The 25,999-nt window shown below is 34.6% G+C and overlaps 1 protein-coding gene and 1 non-coding gene across 5 annotated transcripts in view; one reads left to right on the top strand and one right to left on the bottom strand.

The window, feature by feature from the left end:
• The window catches only part of ADK (adenosine kinase), a 509,882-nt gene that overhangs the window by 287,981 nt on the left and 195,902 nt on the right, over positions 1-25,999 (bottom strand). The gene's annotated exons all lie outside the window — the stretch shown is intronic.
• On the top strand, positions 24,987-25,059 carry TRNAR-CCU (transfer RNA arginine (anticodon CCU)). Its single transcript has one exon. It is a non-coding gene; the product is annotated as a tRNA-Arg (tRNA).

The following is a 25,999-nucleotide window of genomic DNA, read 5'->3' on the forward strand; positions in this document are numbered from 1 at the left end:
AAAAAAAAAAAAAAAAAAGAACTAAACACACCTCGAAGAAGATACTGAAACAAAAAGGCAAAGTGTCACCTTGTTTGACTTCACACAGTATTGTGCACATCAGTGACTACAGATGTGCCCCTTGTACTAATTTTGCATCTACAAATAAATTTTTACTGCATAGGTGAAGCCACAAAAACGGAATCTACAAATAACGAGGATCAATTGTATATATAGTGGGCCTTTACCAACATTTTAAATCAGTGGTTTGTAACCAATTATAAAATCTTGAATTCATTTGAGAGTACTGTATTTTCCTTTTTAAATCACATTAAAAATTATAATTTCAGTGGATTTATGGACTTCCTATAGGTCCATAAACAGACCTCCACTACAACTGACAATCCATAAACCATAGTTTCTAAAATGCCAGCTTTAGAGGCTCTAGGAAAAGAATTTTTAAAGCACCCCTTGATAACCATTTTAGATTACAACTACTACCTAACTCTTCATATTCACAAAACACTCACTGCTGTCCTTACCATCAGCTTACATTTTCTGAAAGAAAGTGCAATAGTGGGGTTTACCAATTAGATAAAATACATAGTATCATAGAGATTTAAACAAACTTCTGGCTTTCATGCTTTCCAGAAAAATTTTTTCTTGCAGAATTACTATTTGTAAAAAATCTACAGAACATAAGTAGAAAAACAGTACAGATATTAATTTAGAGAGCTCTTGCTCTTAAAATGCTCTAATTCTGATAATATGAACACATACACTATGAGGTTTCACAGCACATTAATATTAACATCAGCTTTATAATTTATTTGGTTCTTGCCATATGAAATATCTAAAATTGTTGATTGTAATCCATTATCCCTTTAGCCCCCCCCACCAAAAGTATGACTGCCAAAAACACCTTTATATCTGATTTACAACTGACACATTAATCTGGTAAATGTTTCTGAAGTACTAAGAAGAAAGCAAGTAATATTTTTTAAAAAGAGAAAAATGTGAACAATAGAGAAATATCACCAATTACTTGAGCATTAACCAATGACTGCTAGTTAATCGACAAGGGAAATTACACCCTTTATATAACTGTTCATTAGGGTATGAAGAACTGCTAAGTGGAAATGTTCTACATTAAAACTATCGAAAGGTACTGGAGGGCTTCCCTGGTGGCACAGCGGCTGAGAGTCCGCCTGCCGATGCAAGGGACATGGGTTTGTGCCCCGGTCCAGGAAGATCCCACATGAGCCCGTAAGCCATGGCCGCTGAGCCTGCACGTCTGGAGCCTGTGCTCCGCAACGGGAGAGGCTACAACAGTGAGAGGCCCGCGTACCGCAAAAAAAAAAAGGTACTGGATATTTTAGTACTAAGATTAAAAAATAATTTGCTGCATTTTAAGTACAGAGAGTCCAGACACGCTGATAATGTTCAAATAGTTATTAAAAATGAGACTGTAATAATAAAGAATGTCAAAGATCAAAATGTAACTCTTCTTTGATAATCATTGAGTCTAGAAATATGTTGGATCTGATCATTTAAAAGGTATTTCTGAGTTAAAAACAAAACACAAACAAATCTAATAAAAAATGGTTAAATAAGTTGAATACACATTACCCCAAAGAAAATATACAAATGGCCAACAAGTGCATAAAAAGATGTTCAATATGATTAGTCATTAAGGGAGATAAAAACATGATGATGAAATACCACTTCATAACCATAAGGTTGTTCATAATTTAAAAAAAAAGAAAAAAGAAACGGTGGGGGGATAGTGCTGGTAAGAATGTGTACAAATTGGAACGCTCATACATTGCTGGTGAAAATGTATACTACGGCTGCCACTGTGGAAACAGTCTGGTGGTTCAGAGAAAAGTTAAATGCAAATTTACCATATGATCCAGCACTTAAATTCCTAGGTATATAATCATACGAATCAAAAAGAGGCATTTAAACGATCTAAACAACCCAAATGTCAATCGACTAATAGGTAACAGAATATATCCATACGTTGGAGTATTATTCAGCTACAGAAAGGAATGAAGTGCTAATACATATGACAACCTAGATGAACCTCAAAAATAGTATAAGTCAAAGAAGCCAAATAGAAAAGGTCATATAAAGCAATGATTGCATTTACGTGAAACACTCAGAATTGGTAAATGCATAGTGAAAGATAACCTACCAGTGGCTGTCAGGGGCTGGCAGGAGGGGAGAAAGGGGAATGACTGCTTTCATTCTGGGGTTTCCATTTAGAGAGATAAAAACACATCTTGGAACTAGATGTGGGTATGATTGTACAACACTGTGAACGCAGTAAATTCTACTGAATTGCACTTTAAGTGATTTGTTTTGTGTTATATGAATTTTTATCTCAGTAAAAAAAAGGAACATAAAAAAGAAAGATACGACTCTTTATCCTAACTATTAATGTTACCCACTGAAGCATTCTGAAGGAGTAACATGACAAAATTTGTCTTTTAGTAGGGTTTTCAGCAGCTCCATTAGAAAACAAATTGGTGGAGAGCCACATTAGCTGAAAACAGGAAAATCATTCTATAACCTGGAAGAGAAGAGAACAAACTAGGGTAAGGGAGGAAGGAGTGTCAGAGAACAATAGTGGGGAACAGTGATACCCGGGGGGAGACTTTTTAAGACTGCAAGGCAGATAAAGGAGAGGAAATCACAAAGAGGGCCTGTGACACTCCAGCTTAGTGACAGAATATATCAGAAAAAGAGTTGGAATTCATTTGCTAAGAGGCTATGAGACACTTTCAAGATGGCGGAGGAGTAAGAGGTGGAGATCACCTTCCTCCCCACAAATACATCTACATGTGGAACAGCTCCTACAGAACACCTACTGAATGCTGGCAGAAGACCTCAGACTTCCCAAAAGACATATATATTTTTTTCCTTTTTCTCTTTTTTTGAGTGTGTATGTGTATGCTTCTTTGTGTGATTTTGTCTGTATAGCTTTGCTTTTACAATTTGTCCCAGGGTTCTGTCTGTCCATTTTTTCTTTTATTACTTTTTAACTTTTTTATTTTTAATAATTTTTTAATTTTTAATTTTAATAACTTTATTTTCTTTTTTCTTTTTTCTCACTTTTCTTCTGAGCCGTGTGGCTGACAGACTCTTGGTGCTCCGGCCAGGCATCAGGCCTGTGCCTCTGAGGGTGGACAGCCGAGTTCAGGACACTGGTCCATCAGAGACCTCCCAGCTCCATATAATATCAAACAGCCAAAGCTCTCCCAGAGATCTCCATCTCAATGCTAAGATCCAGCTCCACTCAATTACCAGCAAGCTATAGTGCTGGACACCCTATGCCAAACAACTAGCAAGTCTGGAACACAACCCCACCCATTAGCAGAGAGGCTGCCTAAAATCATAATAAGGTCACATACATCCCAAAACACACCACAGGATGCAGTCCTGCCCACCAGAAAGACAAGCTTCAGCCTCATCCACCAGAACACAGGCATCAGCCTCCTCCACGAGGAAGCCTACACAACCCACTGAACCAACCTTAGCCACTGGAGGCAGATACCAAAAACAATGGGAACTACAAACCTGCAGTCGGCGAAAAGGAGACCCCAAACACGGTAAGTTAAGCAAAATGAGAAGACAGAGAAACACACAGCAGATGAAGGAGCAAGGTAAAAACCCACCAGACCTAACAAATGAAGAGGAAATAGGCAGTCTACCTGAAAAAGAATTCAGAGTAATGATAGTAAAGATGATCCAAAATCTTGGCAATAGAATGGAGAAAATACAAGAAGCATTTAACAAGGACCTAGAAGAACTAAAGAGCAAACAAACAATGATGAACAACACAATAAATGAAATAAAAAATTCTCTAGAAGGGATCAATAGCAGAATAACTGAGGCACAAGAACGGATAAGTAATCTGGAAGTTAAAAATAGTGGAAATAACTACCGCAGAGCAGAATAAAGAAAAAAAATGAAAAGAATTGAGGACAGTCTCAGAGACCTCTGGGACAACATTAAATGCACCAACATTCGAATTATAGGGGTCCCAGAAGAAGAAGAGAAAAAGAAAGGGACTGAGAAAATATTTGAAGAGATTATAGTTGAAGACTTCCCTAATATGGGAAAGGAAATAGTCAATCAAGTCCAGGAAGCACAGAGAGTCCCGTACAGGATAAATCTAAGGAGAAACACTACAAAACACATATTACACAAACTATCAAAAATTAAATACAAAGAAAAAAAATTAAAAGCAGCAAAGGAAAACAACAAATAACACACAAGGGAATCCCCATAAGATGAAGAGCTGATCTTTCAGCAGAAACTCTGCAAGCCAGAAGGGAGTGGCAGGACATATTTAAAGTGATGAAAAGGAAAAACCTACAACCAAGATGACTCTACCCAGCAAGGATCTCATTCAGATTAGATAGAGAAAAGAAAACCCTTACAGACAAGCAAAAGCTATGAGAATTCAGCACCACCAAACCAGCTTTACAACAAATGCTAAAGGAACTTCTCTAGGTAGGAAACACAGAGAAGGAAAAGACCTACAATAACAAACCCAAAACAATTAAGAGAATGGTAATAGGAACATACATATTGATAACTACCTTAAATGTAAATGGATTAAATGCTCTCACCAAAAGACAGAGACTGGCTGAATGGATACAACAACAAGACCTGTATATATGCTGTCGATAAGAGACCCACTTCAGACCTAGGGACAAATACAGACTGAAAATGAGGGGAGGGAAGTAACAACTGACACTGCAGAAATACAAAGGATTATGAGAGATTACTACAAGCAACTATTTGCCTATAAAATGGACAACCTGGAAGAAATGGACAAATTCTTAGAAAAGTACAACCTTCTGACACTGAACCAAGGAGAAATAGAAAATATAAACAGACCAAACACAAGCACTGAAATCGAGACTGTGATTAAAAATCTTCCAACAAACAAAAGCCCAGGACCAGATGGCTTCACAGGTGAATTCTATCAAACATCTAGAGAAGAGCTAACACCTATCCTTCTCAAACTCTTCCAAAATATAGCAGAGGAAAGGACACTCCCAAACTCATTCTATGAGGCCACCATCACCCTGATACCAAAACCAGACAAACATGTCACAAAGAAAGAAAACTACAGGCCAATATCACTGATGAACACAGATGCAAAAATCCTCAACAAAATACTAACAAACAGAATCCAACAGCACATTAAAAGGATCATACACCATGATCAAGTGGGGTTTATCCCAGGAATGCAAGGATTCTTCAATATATGCAAATCAATCAATGTGATAAACCATATTAAAAAACTGAAGGAGAAAAACCATATGATCAGCACAATGGATGCAGAAAAAGCTTTCAACAAAATTCAACACCCATTTTGGATAAAAACCCTCCAGAAAGTAGGCACAGAGGGAACTTACCTCAACATAATAAAGGCCATATATGATAAACCCCCAGGCAACATCATTCTCAGTGGTGAAAAACTGAAACCATTTCCCTAAGATCAGGAACAAGAAAAGATTGTCCACTCTCACCATTATTATGCAACATAGTTTTGGAAGTTTTAGCCACAGCAATCAGAGAAGAAAAAGAAATAAAAGGAATCCAAATCAGAAAGGAAGAAGTAAAGCTGTCACTGTTTGCAGATGACATGATACTATACATAGAGAATCCTAAAGATCCTACCAGAAAAGTACTAGATCTAATCAGTGAATTTGGTAAAGTAGCAGGATACAAAATTAATGTACAGAAATGTCTTGCATTCCTATGCACTAATGATGAAAAATCTGAAAGAGAAATTAAAGAAACACTCCCATTTGCCACTGCAACAAAAAGAATACCTAGAATAAACCTACCTAAGGAGACAAAAGACCTGTATGCAGAAAAGTATAAGACACTGAAGAAAGAAATTAAAGATAATACAAACAGATGGAGAGATATACCATGTTCTTGAACTGGAAGAATCAACACTGTGAAAATGACTATACTACCCAAAGCAATCTACAGATGCAATGCAATCCCTATCAAACTACCAATGGCATTTTTCATAGAACTAGAACAAAAAATTTCACAATTTGTATGGAAACACAAAAGAGCCCGAAGAGCCAGAGCAATCTTGAGAAAGAAAAACAGGGCAGGAGGAATCAGGCTTCTGGACTTCAGACTATACTACAAAGCTACAGTAATCAAGACAGTATAGTACTGCACAAAAATAGAAATATAGATCAATGGAACAGGATAGAAAGCCCAGAGATAAACTCATGCACATATGGTCACTTTATTTTTGATAAAGGAGGCAAGAACATACAATGGAGAAAAGACAGCCTCTTCAATAAGTGGTGCTGGGAAAACTGGACAGCTACATGTAAAAGAATGAAATTAGAACACTTCCTAACACCATACACAAAAATAAACTTAAAATGGATTAAAGACCTAAATGTAAGGCCAGACACTATAAAATTCTTAGAGGAAAACATAGGCAGAACACTCCATTACATAAATCTCATCAAGATCCTTTTTGACCCACCTCCTAAAGAAATCAAAATAAAACCAAAAATAAATAGGACCTAATGAAACTTAAAAGTTTTTGCACAGCAAAGGTAAACATAAACAAGATGAAAAGACAACCCTCAGAATGGGAGAAAATATTTGCAAATGAAGCAAATGACAAAGGAATAATCTCCAAAATTTACAAGCAGCTCATGCAGCTGAATATCAAAAAAAGAAAAAACCCAATTAAAAATAGGCAGAAGACCTAAATAGACATTTCTCCAAAGAAGATATACAGAATGCCAACAAACATATGAAAGGATGCTCAACATCACTAATCATTAGAGAAATGCAAATCAAAACTACAATGAGGTATCACCTCACACCGGTCAGAATGGCCATCATCAAAAAATCCAGAAACAATAAATTCTGGAGAGGGTGTGGAGAAAAGGGAACCCTCTTGCACTGTTGCTGGGAATGTAAATTGATACAGCCACTATGGAGAACAGTATGGAGGTTCCTTAAAAAACTAAAAACAGAACTACCGTACAACCCAGCAATCCCACTACTGGGCATATACCCTGACAAAACCATAATTCAAAAAGAGTCATGTACCACAATGTTCATTGCAGCTCTATTTACAATAGCCAGGACATGGAAGTAACCTAAGTGTCCATCGACAGATGAATGGATAAAGATGTGGCACATATATACAATGGAATATTACTCAGCCACAAAGAGAAACGAAATTATTTGTAATGAGGTGGATGGACCTAGAGTCTGTCATACAGCGTGAAGTAAGTCAGAAAGAGAAAAAAAAATACCATATGCTAACACATATATATGGAATCTAAAAAATAAAAAAAAAAAAAGGTTCTGAAGAAGCTAGGGGCAGGACAGGAATAAAGACGCAGATGTAGAGAAAGGACTTGAGAACACAGGGAGTGGGAAGGGTAAGCTGGGGTGAAGTGAGAGAGTGGCATGGACATATATATGCTACCAAATGTAAAATAGATAACTAGTGGGAAGCAGCCACATAGCACAGGGAGATCAGCTCAGTGCATTGTGACCACCTAGGGAGTGGGAAAGGGAGCGGGGAGGGAGACAAAAAAGGGAGGGAATATGGATATATATGTATATGTATAGCTGATTCACTTTGTTATACAACAGAAACTAACACAACACTGTAAAGCAATTATACTCCAGTGAAGATGTTAAAAAAAATGAGAGGCTATGAGAACCCAAGAGAAAATGTGGAGTAAAGATTTAAAGGAGACAGAAAGAAACACTGTAGGAGCTACAACAATAGGAAGATCCAGCTATGGAAAAGATTGAGGCATCAGAAAAGGAAGAAAGTCTGAACAAGAGGTATCTCAGAAGCTAAGCCAGAGAGGAAAAAAGTTTCAAACTGGTGGTAGGGTCAACAGTGATAAATGCCATAGATGAGTCACATGAGATGAGAACTTGAAAGTGTTCAGTGGACTTGACAACGTGGCTCCTACTACCTAGGTTTCAGAGCAGTGGTAAGAGCAATTAAGAGATACAGAAGTGTAGATTACATTTTCAAGAAATTCAACTGAAAAGGAAAGAGGACACATATGGCAGATGTTGGAGAGAGATTTTCTTATTTTATATTGGGATGGGAGAGAATTAAAGCACATTTTCAACAAAGTTGGTGAAGGTCAAGGAGGGTATAAGATTTGAAGGTAGACTCAAAGATGAGAAGAAAAGCACAAATAAGTGATGTCAGAAATAAAATGAAAGAAGGGGAATAACTAATTCTCACATATTAGGTAGAAACAATAAAGTAAAGGTATGGATGTAATTAAGTGTGACTGCACAAGACACTGAAAACACTTCTTGAAGCCAAAATGGTCGCTTGGTTGAGAAGTTGAGAAGTTGTCTCCTGATAGAGGGATAGGAGACTGGGTAGATGTGGGGATAGGAATAAATTATTAACATAAATTCTGGAGAAAATAAGACAGAAAGCTAACTAAAAGCAAAATAAAGAATTGAAAAGAAGGTTCACGTCCTTCACTGCTAGTGGGAATGTAAATTGGTGTGGCCACTATGGAGAACATTATGGAGTTTTCTTAAAAAACTAAAAACAGAGTTACCATATGGCCATACAATCCCACTCCTGCGCATATATCCGCAGAAAACTCTAATTTGAATACCCCAATGTTCATAGCAGCACTATTTACAACAGCCAAGATATGGAAGCAACCTAAATATCCATCAACAGATGAATGGCTGTGGTATATGTATACAACAGAATATATTACTCAGACATAAAGAAGAATGGAATAATGCCATTTGCAGCAATATGGATGAACCTAGAGATTATCATATTAAGTGAAGTAAGTCAGACAAAGACAAATATCATATGGTATTACTTATTTGTGGAATTTTAAAAAACGACAAAAATGAACTTATTTATAAAACAGAAACAGACTCACAAACATAGAAAATAAGCTTATGGTTACCAAAGGGGATGAATTAGGAGCTTGGGATTAACATATATACGCTACTATATAGAAAACAGGTAAACAACAAGGACCTACTGTATAGCACAGAGTACTATACTCAGTATCTTGTAATAACCTATAATGGAAAAGAAGCTAAAAAAGAATGAATATATAGAGTATCTATATATATAATATATATATACATAAATTGAATCACTTTGCTGTACGCTTGAAACTAACACAACACTGTAAATTAATGATACCTCCATTAAAGAAAGAAAGAAAGAGAAAAGAAAAGAAATGAAAAAAAAGAGAATAGAAAAGAAAAGAAGGTTCAGGGCTCAACTTAGTCTGGAAAACTGAGTTACCTTGCCTATGTACAAACAGCATGGTTTTATGCAAGTCTCTACCTGTCACTTATTCTGCTATCACCCTGATTTCTCTGGCAAGATATGCAATTTCAAATAACTATGATTCAGAATACCACAAATAACTAGACAATATTTACAAATTACATATGTTGCTTAAATTTTTTTTCATAATTAACCACATTAGACAGTTCCTCCTGTACTTCAGAAAATGTGGCTATACTGAATGGATCTGTACAGATAGATAAAAGTATTTGTTGATGAGAGCTTATTTAAAACAAAAACACCTTTGCCCTCCTCCTGCAGCCAAACATAGGATAAAGAATTCCTCACTCTGAGGAAGCAAGCATTAGTCTCTTTCTTATCTCCTACTATGAACTATATATAATGTAAAATTTATATTCTATATATACATTGTGAAAGGGTTTTTAATATAAAACCATATTCATATAGAAGTAATCCGTATGCTTTTGTGTAAAATATTTTCTGGATTCTCAAAATGGAATGAGCTATATTCTTCTGGCCACAAACTTAATCTCGATATAGATATAGATATAGATATAGATATCCTACAATGAAATTTGAAATAAATGGCCCACAGGTTTGTATTAGACCCAGATAATGTTAAATTAACTATTTTAACACATCACACTTCGTTTTAGAAGCCTATGCTAATGCTAAATTAAAGGCTTTCTCTTAAATGTTCTATAAGGATAACATATTACAAATTACTCCTCAAAACACAGGATTAATACCTAGAATATCACATAGGAGGGTCACTTAAAATCAATTATTTGTGGATATTACCTCATGGTACTTCCATAACAAGTATAAAAATATATTCTAATTTTTTTTTTTTGGCTGCACGGCATGCAGGATCTTAGTCTCCAACCAGGGACTGAATCCATGCCCCCCTGCAGTGGAGGCACAGAATCCTAACCACTGACCTCCAGGGAATTCCTTAAAGATTTTACATCTGTCACAGTCATGACAAAATTTTAGTTTTAAAACTTTTTTTTATCATAAATAAGTGGTGAATTAAGTCCAGTTTTTTACTTTGCATTACAATCTTAGCTACTGAAAAAAATATTAAATTAAAAAATTCTAGAAGTACTTTTATTCTGTGGGGATTAGATTCTTTTAACAAGCTATTTTTATTCAAGATCATTACACTTTTATTTTTCAATATGTTCTGAGATGTATGTACATATATAAGAAACTTTATTCTTATAAAAATAATTTCACCCCTAGACATTACAGGCTCAGCCTATCACTTTTTTAGTTTAACATATGGGGATGAGGAGAAAAATATTCACACTGCTCATGAGTCATAGATCAAAAATATGCAAATGTGATATAAAATATTTATTTTGTCTGCTTACACCAAACTCTAGTCATTAGCACCATATTTTCTAGTTATATTATCCAGATACGTAAGGTATAGGTTCAAATTGCAGTTCTGCTACTTACTAAGCATGAGGCCCTGCACTTCTTCTATAAACAAATGTTAATTAAAAAACCATCAAGGGTCTGCTATTTAACTGTATTTACATGGTAACAAAGTAGTCGGCCAGTGTTTGCCTGTCTCTTTCTCCCCTTTTGTACATCCAGGAACATGCGCGTGCATGCACGCACGCACATACACACGAACACGCACGCACACACAAACAAACAGAAAGACATGAGACCTCTGGATCAGAGACAAAGACAATTTATTACTCATGGCAAAAACAGCAGCAAGAGCAATATCTTAGTGCTGCTTCCCTGAGCACCAATCCTCATAGGGCAATGCAGTGAGGGCTGGATGTTACTAGTGCCAGCAAAGAGCATTTCAGGAGAGTAATCCCAAAATTTAGAAACTGATCTTCACAGGGTTTCTGCTCCAGAAAGAAAGATTATTCATTTCTCTAGACAGTCCCTGACTTATGATGGTTCGACTTACGATTTTTTGACTTTATGATGGTGTGAAAGCTATACACATTCATTAGCAACTGTACTTTGTATTTTGAATTTGATTTTTCCCAGGCTAGCTATATGGTGTATGATACTCTCTCCTGATACTGGGCAACTGCAGCTCCCAATCAGGCACCCAGTCACAAGGGTAAACAACAGATACACTTACAACCATTCTGAACCCATACAGACATTGTTTTTCACTTTTAGTACAGTATTCAATAATTTACATGAGGCATTCAACACTTTATTATAAAATAGGCTTTGCATTACATAATTTTGCATAACTGCAGGCTGATGTTTTAGGTAGACTAGGTTAAGCTATAATGTTCAGTGGGTTAGGTGTATTAAATGTATTTTCAACTTACTATGGGTTTACTGGGATGTAACCCCATTGTAAATCGAGGAAGATTTGTTTACACAAATCTCCTATGGAGATGGAAAGCTGAGGTCTTTTATATTTAATTCCTTGGGATGTCTCCAAGGAGGGACATGGTACTAGTTTTACTATCCAGGAATTTATACTTATACAAACATGGGAACTGTAAATGCCTTTGCTTAGAAGACACAGACTGTGCAGGAATATGAGAAATCCATGAATTACCTCCCAACATTCAGCCATCTGTAAATGGGGGTAATAGATATAGTAAAGTTACACTGAATTATTAAAAGGTTTAGAAGTAAGGTGCCTAATAGCATATGGAATAATTAACTATTCGAGACAGGAGGAGTTGCACTAGGCTTGCTAGAGATGCACAGAACAAGAGTGCTCTTGATTCACTTGGTACAAAAGGAAAAAATGGAAAAAAACCCACAATGTATAACAAGATACAAACCATCCTATGAAGTGAGTATCCCATGAAATAACCTAATAACTTCTCCTATACAAACAAGATGAGAAAGATTCCTCCATTTATATTAATCAACCTCTTTTATAGTAACTTTCAAGCTATAGTCTGTGATGTGCTAGTGGATGTTAACTGTAATTTTTCACAAGCATCATTTTTACATGTAACAGAATACAATAAAAAAATCAAAATGTACTGCAAGGTACCAGAGGTAAGAATTATTCAGTCATATATACACACACAGGCATCCTTGGAAGTTATGTAAACTGCATTTCTTAGTGCAGATTGACAAACATATGCATTTAGTAATATCATAAGATTAATAAGTAGCACTATACCCAAGAATTGGGAATTTATAAATAGTACCTAATGTTTATCAACAAATAAATGCTTAAGAAAATAAAACTGAGGAAATCTGTTTTAAATATAGTGAAAATTAGAAAAGATATGGATCAACTGTCCAAATTTCAACTGAAGATAAAAACAACTGACTAAATTATAAAAGAAAAAAATGAGACAGTGGTGAGTTAGAAGGGCTAAATATCTTAAAGAAAAAGTTGGGCAATGCTAAAAATCCTTCTAAGGACAATATACCCTTTTTGTTCCACTTCTGAAAATTCTATGTAGCAAAAATGAATCTGGCACATATGAAAAGAATTACATAACACCATCATGTGAGATTTAATCCCAGGAATGCAAGGTTGGCTTGACATCCCAAAATCAATTAATATAATAATCATATCAATAGCACAGAAAACAAAACTCACATGATTATGACAACAGATGCAGAAAAAGCATCTGGCAAAATCTAACACTGTTTCAAGTTAAACAGACTCAGCAAACTAGTAATAGAAGGGAACTTCCTGCATATAAAGGGCATTTAAGAAAAACCCACAGTAAACAACATAGTGAATGACAGGATACCTTTGCCCTCACACGAGGAACAACACAAGGATGTCTACTCTCACCATTTCTCTTCAACATTGTACTAGAGGCCTAGAGGTGTTAGTCAAAGCAATTAAGCAAAATAAATAAATAAGTAAATAAATAAATAAATGTCTTCCAAATCGGAAAGGAAGAAGTAAAACTCTATTTGTAGATGACATATTTAGTACATAGAAAACTCTAAAGAATTCACTGAAAAATACTAGAACTGATAAATGAGTTCAGAAAGGTATAGGAAACAAGATCAATATTTAAGTAATGAATTGTGTCTCTATACACTTGCAATGAACAGTCCAAAAATGAAATTAAGAAAATAATTCAACTTACAATAACATCAAAAAGAAAAAATATTTGGAAGTACCAAATATTTCCTTTAATGTGCAAAACTTATACTCTGAAAATTCAAAACACTGTTGAAAGAATTTAAAGATCTAAATAAATGGAAAAACACCCCCCATGTTATGAATCAGAAGACTTCACACTGTTAATACAGTCACTAATACCTATATTGATCCTAATTAGAGTCCAAGCTGTATTTTTTGTAGAAATGAACAAGCTGATTCCAAAATTCATGTGGAATAGGGATGGGGGAGGACCAGGGGGTGATAAGTAAAGAGTATGGGGTTTCTTTCTGAGGTGATGAAAATGTACTAAAATTGACACTGGTGGTAGCTACACATACCTATGAATATACTAAAAACAATGGAATTGTACCCTTTAAATGATGAAATGTATGGTATGTGGATTATATTGCAACAAAACTATTTTTTAAAGTAGAATGAGAACAAAGGTTTAAAAAGTTAAAGGACAGTTTAAAGGTACCAAGGAGCAGTAACATTTATGCTAAGTATATGTTTTACTGTTCTTTAAGTCTTCAAAAATTTGAAAATACACATATAGCAACAATTAACCACAACAGCACAAACCTGAGCACACTGGTCTTGCACTGCATATTTCTGTACTAAGGACATTCATAAATAAACTGTCAAACAATTTTCAATAAAATGACAGCCAAATAAATAAATATACAAAACTCCAAGAATAGTTACTTGTATTATGTAAGCAACTGCATGACACAGGGAACTATTAGGAGAGCTAACACATGGTGGATTTTGCAATAAGTAAGTCCAAACACATATAAAACTCTGAAAAGGGCATAAATAGACAGCAAAACAAATGAACAAACAAAACCAGAGACAGCAAGAAGCAAAGTAATAATTTCAAAAATTATTTCAATGTGTAAAATACACTATGGCAAGTATAAGAAATTCTGGCAAAAACATAGTAAAAATTAAAATTTAAATGATTGTTGACATTACTTTGAAAAGAAAGTAAGACAGACATTATTACTTTGAATATACTTGTGTTAGTGTACTACCAAAGAGAAGGGAAAAAACTTTAAGTAGAAAACTGTAACTTTGGATGTCACAAAGGCTATAGCACAAGAAAATGAGGACAAATGTTCATCAATCAGGCCGTCATAAAATTTCTCTCATTCTAAATTTCTGACATAAAGGATAATGGTAAATGTCTAATGAATAGAGTTAATTACTAAGAAATATTTTTTATGGAAGAAGGTTGACAATTTTCTTAAAAAGTATTTGAAAGACAGTGTCCAATATTCTACAGATCATACTAATCCTGGTATATTTTGCAAATGTACAATTAAATATTGATTAAATAAATTGCTCCTATAAAAATTTGCCACTCATTTTAATTTTTCAAAATTATGTACTTATTTAAAATTGGTAATACACAGCATGTTATAAAAATGATTAAAACAGTAAGAAAGCACATTGAGTGGAAAAAAATTCTCCCACAAATAGCAATTCCTTAGTTTTCCTCCACTGGTTGCCAGTTTTATATATATTCTTCCTGAATTTCCATTTCTGTTTGAGTTTATTTCTTGACTCTATTTTGATTCCCCGATGTTAATCTATGTACCTAGATTATATATATACATTGAAACTATATATCTTAGATTTTCCAGAACAGTCCATATTTCTATTCACTTTATCAAAGCAAATGGGACATATGCCCTCATTTTCATAAAAGATCTACTTGCTTACAGTTTTGAATAGTAACTTTCAGAGTTCCCAAACTAGGAACCAGAATACATCTTCTGAAACCTGGTTTAAAAAATATTTTAAGGGACTTCCCTGGTGGTCCAGTGGCTAAGACTCCGTGCTCCCAATGCAGGGGGCCTGGGTTAGATCCCTGATCAGGGAACTATATTCCACATGCCTCAACTAAAGATTCCGCATACCGCAACGAAGATTCCATGTCCCACAACTAAGACCTGGTGCAGCTAGCTATATATATGTGTATATATACATATGTGTGTGTGTGTGTGTGTGTGTGTGTGTGTATAATATATAAAACATTTGTTTAAATATTTAAATAAACAAATATTTAAATGAATAAATATTTTAAAAAATATATTTTAAGAATGAAAAGTTACTAGGTGCAGAAATGAAAACTGTCATACCTCTCAAACTGTCAAAAAAATATATGGGAATATAGGGAAACAACCAAGTTTTTCTCATATAATATAAACAATGCAAAATTCAGATACATAATGAAACACTGAAAACATTTCCTTAGATTATTAACCAGTATTTTATACCGTTTCTTTCCCTCATACCAAAAAAAACTACTTTTTCTGGTCAATAGATCTGAATCCTAAAATTACACTTAATAAATATAAATTTATATATATATATTTTTTTAACAAACCAAAGACAATTTATAGTAATAGAATGTTAATATCAGCTCTAATAGTTTAAATTCCCTCATATGTAGGTGAAAAACGGCTCTTCAAAATGGAAGGGAATTTCACCAACTGGTTTCACAATAACAGTGAAATAAAGAGCAGAAGAGACAAAGACTACTTACTGTTGACCTCTGGGCTTCCTTCAATATAAAAGTATTATAAAGCAAAGAGTAAGTGATATAATAAAGGAACCTCCACTTTAATAAATCATTTTTTTAGGAAAAGGAAGTCTGCAAAATCTGAGAAAGCAATTTATCTTCAGGTGAATAAGACAAACAGCAATTGATCTTGTACCCAGGGAGTGATTCTTCTTCTACCAGTTACAAAAACATCTCTGTTAAGCATCACTAGAATGGGTTGGGCTGGTCTCCTGTTTTAAATAATTGATTCACACATTTGAGATTTAGGATGTATTCTGAAATTTTATGCCAAATGCCACCATCTCAGTTGGCTGTTTAACTTGCCCATTATCTGGTCACTTTGTACATCTGTAAAATGAATCCTACTTGGTATAGGAGCATACCTGAGTAGCACCAAAGACAGATTTTGGGGGAAAGAGGAGTGTCAGAAGTAAGACCTCCACAAGAAAGTCACATTTAAGCTGAGACATGTGAAATGGGCACAAACTGGTCAAATGAAGGAAAAGAATGTTACAGGAAGAGAAAATTACATGTTTATATCAATGAGATGGGTCACCACCAAAAGTTTCGATTTTATAGCCTAGAATTCTGAAGACATACATCATAAGTGTCGTCTAATATAGTCTACAAAGGAGTTCATTTAAAAAATAAAACTATTCTAATTATATTTGCAATCTTGAAATTCTGTGAAAAGGTTAAAAAAGTAACACCCGAGGGAAAAATAGTTTACAAAATTAATTTTCATATAATTAGTTTCATAGTCTTTTAAGCCCTAACTTTAAAAAAATTTTAAGTACATATCATGAGATTATTCTGTCATGAAGAAATAATCAGCTTAAATATAAGATGAAAAGAATGTCAATAAATAGAACATACTGAATGACCAAATACTAATTTTAGATTCACAAGAAGTTGCAAAAATAATATAGAAGGCTCCCACATTACCTTCTCCCAGCTTCCCCTAAAGATAACGTATTACATAACCATAGTCCATTTTCAAATTCAAGAACTTGACATTGGTACAATACTAAACTGAAGACCCCATTCAGATTTCACTAGTTTTTACACACTCTCTCATTTCTGTATGTGTACAGTTTACAAGATCTTACACACTGTATGGGTTTATGCAACCACTACCACAATTAAGATATAGAACTCTTCCATCACCACCAAGAAAGTCCCTTGTGCAACTCCTTTACATTCACACTATCTACCTTTCACCTTCATCCTTAACCTCTGACAACCACTGTAATGTTTTCTAAGACTGTAATTTTTTTTCATTTCAAGAACATTATACAATTGGAATCATACAGAATGTAAATATATGCGATTGGCTTTTTTCACTCAGTGTAACCCTCTTGAAATCCATGCAAGTTGTCTGTAGCAATATGTCATTCCTTTTTAAAGCTGAGTAGTATTCCATTGTACAGATGTATCACAGTTTGTTTATCCATTCACTTGTTGAAGGTTATTCGTATTGTTTCCAGTTTGGGGCAATAGCAAATAATGTGCTATGACTTTATGTGTAGCAAGTTTTTGCGTGAACATAAGTTTTCATTTCTCTATGACAAATGGTCAGGAATCTGACTGATGAGTCATGAAAATGTATGTTCAATTTTATAAGAAATGCCAAGCTGTTTCCAGAGTGGCTGTGTCATTTTACATTCCCACCAGCAATGTATGAGAGATCCAGTCATTCTGCATTCTCATCAGCACTTGTTACTGTTATCATTTAAAAATTTTAGCTAATTATCACATTTTCTAAATTTGCACTCTTCTGATGGCTAAAGATATTGAAAATGTTTTATATGCTTATTTGCCATCTTATGTATCCTCTTTTATCATTTAACATTTTAACATTACCTGAAAAGGGAATATACAATATTTCGAAGTATGTAGTTAATTAGCTCTTTTACATAGTATGACAAGGATAAATATACAAAAAGTTAATGAAGCTTTATGAATAAAAAGTGGAGACAGACACATAAGTACAGAAAATATAATCTAATTTATTTAGAAAATATCATTATAGGGATCATTTGATTAAAGCTATTTTTTGTGATAACCCAGAAAAGGGACTTAAAAGTCATAGGGCACGCATCAGATGCTGTCAGTACCCCTCCCATATCCTTTGGACCTAACAATTTCCCTGGCTTCAGGCCTCCAAAAGCTAGAAGCTTCCTCTCTGTGCCAGAGGGATTTTCTCCTGAACTGATGAAAGCTGCTATGCCCACCTGGGCACTAGGCAGGTGTACAGCCTTCCAAATTGCAGTCCACAGCCAATAACAGGAAATATACTTGCATTTCCAGTGAGTTAATTCTGAAATCGATTTCAACACTGATTTGTCTCAAAATTTCCCCACAGGATAAAGCCCCAGCAACTTATCGTGGTAGTTCAATTAATGACTTTTTATTAGCTGCTTTGTGTTCCCTGAATCACCTCCTGCCACCCTTGCCAAAGTTACCTACATCTTCCAAATTGGCTATTTGTTTTAAAATCCTTGTTCTAGGTTCTCCTGCTGGGAAAACGTAAAAAAATTAAACCACCCACAAAAACAAAATAAGTCTCATTAAAAATAAAAACATTTTTAAAAAGTAGTGACAAAAAAGCAGTGACAATAAGATGTATAAATTTTCCTTTATCTATTTAATTTTTCTACTTATTACTATTAAATAAAGTCACTATTACAAAACTCTTCAACTGTAAGTTAACAGCACTTTGCATATTGAAACAATTTCTAATATGTACATTAAATCAAAATTCAATAGTGAAAATTTATAGATGCTTATGACTAAAAATTTAAGAAATTTTCAACCTGTGAAACGTAATAATTTCAACTTCTAGATTCAATGTAACATGATTATAGAGACCACAGAAAACAAACATATCAAGGGTTATTAGAAAGCTGCAGTAATCAGGGCGGCATATTGGAGATAGGATAGACATATAGATCAATGGAACAGAACACAGTACAGAAAAACCACCATAAAATTGACTTTTGAAAAAGGTACAAAGGCAATTAAAGTGATTTAAAAAGACTTCAGGAAAGGGTACTGGCTGGAACAAGTGGATACCCATATGCTAAATTGGGGATTAAAAAAAGAACACTTCCATATCTCATCCTACAAACACAAAAATTAACTCAAAATGGAACACAGACCTAAATGTAAAAACTAAAACTATAAACTTTCTAGAAGAAAATATAGAAGAATATCTTTCTGACCCTCAATTAGGCAAAGAATATCACATAAAAGCATTATCTGTAAAAAACAGACTGATAAATTCGTAAAAACTTCTGCTCATTGAAAGATACTGTTAAGAAAATTAACAGACAAGAATACAATGGGAGAAAATACTTGCAAATCATATATCTGACAAAAGACATATTCAGAAAATATAAACAAATCTCAAAACTCAATAACAAAATGAACAACACGATTTTTTCAAAAGATCTAAACGCTGCTCTGAAGAAGATACACAGATAGTAAAAAAAACATAAAAATATATTCAACATCATTAGGAAGTGTAAATTAAAACAATGAGATACTACTTTACCCCTGTTACAGCGAATAAATAACAAAAGCTAACAATACCAAGTGCTGGCAAGAATGTGAAGCCAATAAAACTGTTCATACACTGCTGGTGGGAATGTAAAATGATACAGCCACTTAGGCGGTTCCTTATGAAGCATGTGATCCAGCAATCTTACTTCTAGTGGAATGAAATTGTATGTCTGTATAAAGAAACTTATACAGAAATGTTTATAGCAGATTTATTAGTAAGCACCAAAACTGGAAACTATCTAAATATTCCTCCATTGGGGATGGATATACAAGTTGCAGTACATCAACATGACGGAACACTACTCAGCCATAAAAGAAACAAATTACGGATACTCAACAAAAGGGATGACAATCTCTGATGCACTTATGCCAACTAAACGAAACAAGATTCAAAAGCTATGCACTATATGATTCTATTTACGTGTGTCAGGAACTCAAGTGAGTTGGAGAGAGGCGAGCTGCCAGGTTTCAGAGTAGTCGATTAAGACAATAAGCCAGGGAATTCCCCGGTGGTCCCGTTGTGCTTTCACTGTGCTTTCACTGCTCAGGGTGAGGTTCAATCCCTGGTTGGGGAACTAAGATCCCACAAGCCTCATGACAAAACAAACAAACAAAAAAGACAAGCCAAAGTGACAGTAATAATTAAGTCTTTCATCACTTACTGTGATACTATAAGAAAGACGGTAAATCGGAGAAAGTGTCAGCTCCCCACTGCTCCACTTTCTCCCAAGGACCAGTACACTGGTCAAGGATCAGGTGAATCTGAACAGATGTGGGAGTTGTTTCACTGCCAAAGGAGCCCCCAAAAAAGGGTTCTGAAGTTTTAAGAACCTGGGTATGGGGTAAGATGGAAGGGGGAGAGCTAGGTGTAGAACAGTATTAAGTTCTAAGTCACAGTACAGAAAGGTGTCTCCAAAGTTCTTTGTCACTTCCCTAATAAAAAAGTCTTGACAGAAGCATCTAAGCCAGGCCTCAACAAAAGCTCCAGATAAAGGGGCCTCCAAATTAAGGTGCTTGGGCTAGGAATACTGACATGTGTAAGAGCATAGCTGGCCAGGTGGGATGAGTCCTTGACTGCAACTCCCTTCAGAGACAGCAATTCATTGGCTTTACACCAAGTCTGGTGTGGGGAAGGCAGCTTTCCCACATAAACCCCAAGTAAAACCTTTGTAGATCCCTATGACTGGCCTGAAAAATCACACACAGGTTTTTGGCCAGGAGCTAGATTCATCAACATGAAACACTGGAAAAGGCAAAACTGTAGAAACAGAAAACTATGATATGGAATTTGATTCTACCTTGTTTTAAAAGCTAACAACAACAAAAAAAGGTCTGACGCTGATTCACAGACAAGGGCAGAAGACACGAGACCCCTAGATGAAAGGCAAAAGATTATATTTTACTCAAGTCAAGGCACATGAACATGGGCATATTTGTACCAGTTCCCCTTGCCCCAAGTCCTATGCAGTTAACAGGATGGTTCAGATAGATGCTATGCATGCACTCACTGGGTTTGCACTGGCAGGTGAGGAACATAAAGCTTGGGGAATCTACCAATTTTATAGCAAACAGTAACTAAGTCTGCTCTTTGTCTGGGGAGAGACAGTTACCTCATGTTTTAAGTCCACCAGCTATATAAATAATACTGAGAAATGTCCTAGGAAAGAGAGCAGTCAGAGCCTTACAGTCTTGGCACACCAAGCAAGGAGGTCTGTCTCTGCCAACAAAAACAGAGCAGTGATCGCTAGGAGCTGCAGTGGGGGAAAGGCTGACTACAAAAGAGCACAGGGGAAGTTTTAGGGTACTGGAACTAAAACATATCTTGCTCCTGGTAGTGGCTACATGACTGTGTGCTTACGTCAGAACTTATACAACTGTACATTAAAAAGGTCAATTTTATTTTATGTACGTTACACCTAAAAATTTTTTTATGCAAAACAATACTGGGGGAAAAAACATAAATCTTTTAAAAAAGAAAAGGAAACGATACCTAGGACTTTGTGGAAACATCCCCAGTGGCCTTTTCTCCATATGTCTTCTTTCGACTGCCAACTACTTAACAATGTTTCCAGCTTTCATTTAAAGTTAATAAATTAAACACTTTTAGATATATTTAAATCACCTATTCAGATTTATTAAATCAGAACTCACAGTTTCTAAATTTCTTGGTTTTTACAATTTCTGAGAAAGAAAATAGCTTAACTTTGTAAAATAAATTAAAAATATAGTTCACTGTTGCCTTTCAGCTTTCTAAATTAAGATATCCAAAATACAATAACATTTAGCAAGCTTCCCTTCACCCTCCCTACCACCAATATTAACTGACAAACAATAAATTTTCAAAATCATTAAATTGCCATTGTTCATGTTTCTCCTATTGACCAGTGATCTAAACATTCATTCTAGTTAAGAAGGTTTTTAATAGAATGTAACATCTGTTTTATGTTACATGGGAGACAGCAAAATTCTTCCTCTCTGACTGGATTATTAATGGTCGTGCCTTCTACGGAGTTATTCTCTTCATCCGCATCCCCATACTAGCTCTCTAAAGTGCAACATAGCCCCTGATGTAATACATTTTCCTGCTAACTGTACAATATTGTAGACACCATAACTTTAATATGACATGCTGGTATTTCTTTTTTAAACCACAAATGCATTTCTTATTCTTGATCACAAATTTAAATTTCCTGTATACTCCCAGCCCACCAGGCATTTTTTGTTTAAAACTGCTGAATAAAAATAGATGAATTCAACTTTTTGACTTGTCATCTCATTTTTTTTATAGACCTCTCTCCAACTCTTAGAATGGAAAAGTGAAAAGACATTTCTTTTTATTCTTTTACTATTAAATCTACTTAAGCTTAAAACACTGCAAACTACTTCTACTCCTTAAGAGTGATGTAAGTCCAGGACACACATAAAATTATTTAAAATAATATGTTTGCATTAAATTCAAGACAAATACCTTTAATAAAGGCATTCTTCAAGTGTTCATCTCTATAATTATTTTAACATGAATATCTTTCTGCTTTTATTTTTAAAAAGTCCTCAAATTTGACATATATTCCTCATTTTATTTCTGAGGTTTACATCAAGATTTGAGACCATCTTAACATTTCACTGATTAAAACGAAAATAAAATAATATGCCAAATGGAGCTATTGTTGTATTTCTACTACCTTCAGGTTTTCTTGTACAATATTTTGTCTTTTATGAATGAATTCTGACAAAATTGAGATAAACCACATAACTACTAATGATTCTCAATTAGTTCTTCAGTCCATTTCCCTTGCCTAATTCTAAGAAAACTACATATGGTTTAAACCACTGGTATTTTTTGCTTTCTGCCAATATACAAACCATCCTTTTTTTGTGTTGAAAACATTCCCATGAATAGTTACAATAGTCTCCAAAGAGACCAGATGGTAATAAACACTAGAGCAGATTTGGAAGCTAACCATAAATTTACCTTTTCATAGTCTTACCATCATAATATAGCTCTTTGTGCTTACTGGTGATAGAAACAATATGAGTATACTTTGCACTTAAATAAAAAGATACACAGTAATGTTAAGGTCTTTCATAACTACATATACCTCCCTCATTTCATATTGTTATCATCAACAATTTTTAAGAGAGCATCAGCTTGATAGAGCATGACATTACTAATGACATTATATAGTAAATTTTTACATTAGCAAAATTACTATTAAAGTAAAACACAAGAAATATGATCCAGCTAAAGGCAACAAATGATTTCAAAGCTAAAGAAATAGAAATATAGGCTAATGTTACATAGAATTACCACTGATTTTTATTTTTTTATTGTTCTGGGATATTAAATTATTCTGGCTTTCCTACTTCAACTGAAGTAGAATGACTTAAACAATCATTTATCAATATATTTATTTTAGAGTATCATATTTCTGAGAAATAAAAATAAAGAATGGTTTTCAAAACTAGAAGCATGATACGAAACTTTCAAAACACATTGTGGTGTATAAGATTGAAATTCAGGCATTTCCCTGCATCTGTAAAAAACAAAAATTAGCCCAAGAATTAGCTTATTTTTGTACTTTTTGATGTAAGCTACAATAGTAAATTATATTAACTATATTTTCTGTATGCATTGTAATATAGCTATCTGTAATGTTTCTGGTATTAAATTATTCTTACAGCTCAAAGCAATGAATATATAAAGTCACATGGCAATGGAAGGATAGAGACAGAAAACAAATAGAAATAAGAGGAAAGAAAAAGTACGCTTAAATAAAAACAGGAAATATGAAAGGGGGGTGGGGGGGGAGAGATTGCAGAAAACCAGAATAAAAACAATGTCTGTCCAAAAGGTATTTATCTTTTTGTTTGCTACTGTAAACGAGGTTTATAGTTTGTTTATCCCATCTATTAACTTAAGCACCTAAATTTTAAATCCACCTAATTTATTAATTCTTTGTTTACAACAGTATTCACTTCATTCTATTGGGGTTTTCCACAACAGACTCAACAAAGGTAGTGTTAATTTTATTTCCCTATTTTATCTATAAAATATGATACTGGCATTGGAGTTGAGAGAGACAGATTCTACTAAGAAAACATATATTTATTTTCTTTAATGGAAGTTGTTTTACCGTCTCCATAGAAGATCCTATTTCTCTTTTGTTTCATTCCTATGAGAACAAATTACAGATTTTGTTAACAGTGAACCATCCTTGCATTCCCAGAATTAACTTCTCAATTTGGTCACTGACAATTATTAATGTGGTACTAAATTTATTTCCAAATATTGTATTTGGGCTTTTTTTCACAACAGTCAAAAATAGTATTAATCTATACTTTTAGTTTCATGCTTGCTTATTTTTCTTTCTGCTATCCTTGTTGGGTTATGGTATCAATGGGAGACCAGCTTGAAAGAAAACAATCTAGAAGGGTTTTTTTCCTCCTATGCTGCTCAATGGTTTAATTATCTTAGAATAATCTGATGTTCACAAGTCTGGTGTATTTGCCAAGTGAAGTCACCTAGGATTTTTACTCTTGTGGAGAGGAGGCTCTTTGATAATCTGCTCTATTTCTTATATGAGCATTACACCACACAGATTTTTCTCTTTTTAGAATGAATTTTGGTAATTTATTTCTCTCAGAAAATAGTTCACTCCATCCAAGTAATTCATGTCATCCAGAGAAATGTAAATGTAAACTTTCAATGAGATCTTACTTTTTACACATCATATTGATAAAGAAGACCCTGATTATATTCTGAATTGGTAAGGATGTATTAAAACAAATATATGCATTCAGTTCTGATAGAAATAAACATTGGTTAAATGTTTATGTGGACAAATTTGACAATTTGTATAAAAATTTACCATGCTTATGCTCTTTTCAGCCAGCAATTCTTATTTCTAGGACTAAATTATAAACATACACAGATGGAAGGGACTTCCCTGGTGGTCCAGTGGCTAAGACTCCGTGCTCCTAACGCAGGGGGCCCAGGTTCGATCCCTGGTCAGGGAACTAGATCCCACATACTGCAACTAAGAGTCTGCATGCTGCAACTAAAGATCCTGCATGCCACAACTAAGACCTGGCGCAGCCAAATAAATAAATATTAAAAAACAAAAACAAAAAAACCTATTCATATGTAATCTTCTATGTGACTCCCACATAGGAAAAAAAAAAGATATACAGATGGAAAATAACATGCATATTAAGGTACTCCTAAAGTATTTTTGTAAACCATCTAAATGTTAAACAGTAAGAGATTCATTAAACGAATTATAATACTGGGACTTCCCTGGTGGTGCAGTGGTTAAGAATCTGCCTGCCAATGCAGGCGGCACGGATTCAAGCCCTGGTTCGGGAAAATCCCACATGCCGCGGAGCAACTAAGCCCGTGTGCTACAACTACTGAGCCTGCGCTCTAGAGCCTGTGAGCCACAACTACTGAGCCCGCATGCCACAACTACTGAGCCTGCATGCCACAACTACTGAAGCCCACACACCTAGCCCCATTGCTCCCAAAAAAAAGAAGCCACCACAATGTGAAGCCTGCGCACCACAACAAAGGGTAGCCCTTGCTCACCACAACTAGAGAAAACCCACGTGCAGCAACGAAGACCCAATGCAGCCAAAAATAAATAAATAAATTTATTTATTAAAAAAAATTATAATACTATCATAGAATGGACCATTATAGCCATTAAAAAGAATCAGCCATATCTATTTCATACTGGTATGGAACAATCTCCAAGATATACTATTAAGGAAAAAAAATGAAAATATAAAACTGTGTATACAGTATAACATATGCAGAAAACACATATTAATAGATATGCACATAGCTGTAAAGAAATAAAATATTTCTGGAAGAACACAAGAAACTTGTTATGGGAATCACATCTAACTATGGGAACTGGGTGAGCAGAGTATGGGCACAGGAGGAAAATCTACTTTT

The sequence above is a fragment of the Lipotes vexillifer genome, unplaced genomic scaffold (genome assembly GCF_000442215.2).
Source record: "Lipotes vexillifer unplaced genomic scaffold, Lipotes_vexillifer_v1.1 scaffold865, whole genome shotgun sequence".
Lineage (NCBI taxonomy): Eukaryota > Metazoa > Chordata > Mammalia > Artiodactyla > Lipotidae > Lipotes > Lipotes vexillifer.